The sequence below is a fragment of the Astatotilapia calliptera genome, chromosome 23, assembly GCF_900246225.1.
Source record: "Astatotilapia calliptera chromosome 23, fAstCal1.2, whole genome shotgun sequence".
NCBI classification, from domain to species: domain Eukaryota; kingdom Metazoa; phylum Chordata; class Actinopteri; order Cichliformes; family Cichlidae; genus Astatotilapia; species Astatotilapia calliptera.
The window spans coordinates 19,972,643-19,975,742 of record NC_039323.1 but is presented as its reverse complement, the minus strand read 5'-3'; the positions used below and the strand labels follow the sequence as shown (position 1 = coordinate 19,975,742).

The 3,100-nt window shown below is 41.1% G+C and overlaps 1 long non-coding RNA gene across 1 annotated transcript; it reads right to left on the bottom strand.

The window, feature by feature from the left end:
• Positions 1-249: 249 nt before the first annotated feature.
• Positions 250-2,749, bottom strand: LOC113016654 (uncharacterized). Its single transcript, XR_003271283.1, has 2 exons — positions 2,364-2,749; positions 250-576 (listed from the first exon to the last, which is right to left on the bottom strand). It is a non-coding gene; the product is annotated as an uncharacterized LOC113016654 (long non-coding RNA).
• Between the last annotated feature and the right edge of the window lie 351 nt (positions 2,750-3,100).

The following is a 3,100-nucleotide window of genomic DNA, read 5'->3' as shown; positions in this document are numbered from 1 at the left end:
TTCTATTATTTGCAAAGCTTTTGAGTTTTCACTGGAGGGTGTGTCTGTGGTGGATTGGTGAAATATCAGGCTACCAACCATAAACATTGTTTAAAAAATGGACTTTGGGATTAAAAAAGGATTTTCTGAAATTTTTTTTTTGAGAAATTGAGCTTCCCTTGGAAAAGCAGTTAGATTTGAAGCAGGTTTGAAAAGAAAAGCATACATCGGGTAAATCTATAACCCCTGAGTATAAGAAAAGTCTTCTGGAAACATTAAAATCCTGATGTTTTATTTGTGAAATGTTTCTGTACACATCAGCAGGTCAGGCTTGAAATGGTCACTGTGTGAATGAAATCAGCCTGGGCTCATTAGAAAGTCTCCCTGGATTTCATCAAATGCTGAATTCAAATCAGAGCTCCATTTTCTGCTCCGAGCGGTTGGATTGTTTAGGTGTAAAACATTTCCGGTTGAACTGGCTGCATGCTCGAGTCTCTGTGGTTTTCTTCTCTGAGCGGCGAGCTGAAAGAGCTGTGACAGATCGCTGGCTGAGCATCAGGCAGTGTTTAGTTCTGCTTCGTTGTGTCAGGTAAGAGCCTGTAATGAGAGTTGGGAAAGACAGAAGGCAGCGAATGACACGGAAGCTCATGGAGACAGACAATTTTATCTAAGCACAGATTAAAGGATTAGTCCATCGTTTAAGAAAAACATTAGCACCATCACTGTCAGATTCAGTACAGAAATAAGAACAGGAAGAGGTGATGAAGATGAAATTTGCGACTATATTTCTCTCACATGTTCTTTTATTCTTGATTATAGATACAAATGATAGTAGTGAAATTAAGTGTGTGAAAACAGATGCTGACCGAAGCACTGTACCACTGAAAGAGTAACATATTTAAAAAGGAAAGGAACATAATATCAGAACTCTGCATGGTATTAACACCAAAAACATCTATTGTTGCACAAAGAAGAGTTTTTTTCTTTAATTTAGGAGTAGCTCCTGCAAAGGACCTCCTGATATTTCTGTCTGGACACTGGGACAACTAGAAGCTTCTCCTCACTAGACCTGTGGTCTGAGTGTGCAAGGTTAAGATATCAGAAAATAAGTATGTGCCAATTTAGATACTGCTAAATCAGTGCAGAGAGCCAGTGTGAGGAAGCTGAAGTGTGGTCGTCCTTGCATGTTGACCCTGATAGGACAGACTGGAAAGATTGTTCATGTTGTGTTTTCTTCTTTGAGTCTGTTAAATCTTCACCTTCACGTGCACCCAAAATAGAAAAAAATTAGGTTTGACAACAAAGTCTTCTTGTGTTGTCTTATTTTTGCCAACTCCCTCTGCAGTTCCCACAGTGGATCATCTGCCTCCATTCAGGCCTTTCCCAGTTCCAGTTCCAATTATTATGGTAAATGGCCTGCATTTGTATAGCGCTTTTCTAGTCCCTAAGGACCCCAAAGCGCTTCACACTACATTCAGTCATTCACCCATTCACACACACATTCACACACTGGCGATGGCATGCTACATTGTAGCCACAGCTGCCCTGGGGTGCACTGATCCACGTATTGTGATTTGGCGAAGATTTTATCCTTCCTAACTTCCAAACTTTTCCCTTGCTGATGTAACTTTCCTTTACTCTCCACTGGTGTGTAGCACTAATGGCTGGTTAACAGCATTTATTTGTGTATCCAAGGAAAAGGTGATATCAGTGATGACTGCCACTATTTGACAAGCTTAACTCTGAACAACACTGTATGGTGTATGAGGTCTTTCTGTATCACATGCACTGCACAGTTATTTTAACATTTGGTCAAGTGTTAATAAAATAAGCATAATGCATCTATTTGTGAAGCATTTCTTCATTCCTTACACTGTCCTGTACACAGTTACAGGAACACTGGTATTTAGCTGTGCACTGTCTGGGACATATAAATGACATATCACTGCAGTCTTGATGACATGTTATTAGCTAATACTTTATACTGGAAACAACAATCACAATGTGACCAAATTAAGGATTTGAAGGTTCAGAGTCATGTCTTGAGTCTTTGCCCTTGTTTGTCCGAGAGTGTTCTCAAACTTAGAACGATTATATTAGTAAAAATTATTAAAATAAGACAACTATAATGAAACTATATTAAGTTAAATGCAAAAATTTAAATTTAATAATGTTGTCTTGTTTTACATTGCAGGAGAGCGAGTTCTTTGGACCAGTTAGTTCTTAAGGGTATCTCTATGAATTTGCCTTTTTTGTATTAGGTTGTACTACTGTAGATATTTTGTAAATTCATGCCTACACTGCATTTTGTCTTGAGAAAATCACATTTTCAACAAATTGAAAGAAGCAGCAGAGGTTTTAGAGGTTTAGTTTCTTGGATTAACCTGTTGCTGGGTTGTGTGGCGTCCTTAGCTTCTGTAGTCGTGTGACTGATGGTCTGAATGTGTACATATCCTGTTAATGAGGTGGCGTTGGTGGTTTGGATTCAGAGAAGAGACGCTGCAGCGGTAGACAGAGAGAAGTCAACAGCCGCGTTAACCCCTGGATGTTTGATGAAGCGGTGAGCGCTAGCTTCCCTTCGCCGTGGATCCAACATCATTAGCCCGGAGAGAGACAGTATGTTTCGGCCCGCACTGCCGGTAATGAGCCCTCGCCGATCATCCCTCACGGCGTAATTAGCGGCGAGCCCGGCACTCGGGTCCCCTGCTCGCCGCTAATGGAGTGAACAAGGCAGAAAACGAGCGCTATTAAAGGCTGGACATGAATTCTAGCTCACCACGTGAAACTCTTGAAACATAATCATCATTCAGCGCAGAGACTCGGGCCTCCTCTGGATCGCTGCCTCGTCTGCCATCTCCAATCAAAGCGGGATGGATTGGGACACGCACGGTGAGACCCCCGATTCCTGTCTCCAGGTGTGAGACTTCAAATCTGAGTCCGAGTCTCTTTAATCTTCAAGCACAGGAAACATGATGGAGTCATGTGGCTGTATGATGAGTAGAAAAAGAAAGGTTTTATCTGTCATCTTTGTTGTAGTTTGAGTTTTATAAGATTTAGTTTTTATTGTGCCGGGTGTTTGGAGCCATGTGGTTAAAGCTCAGGAATCATCTTTAATTGAGTT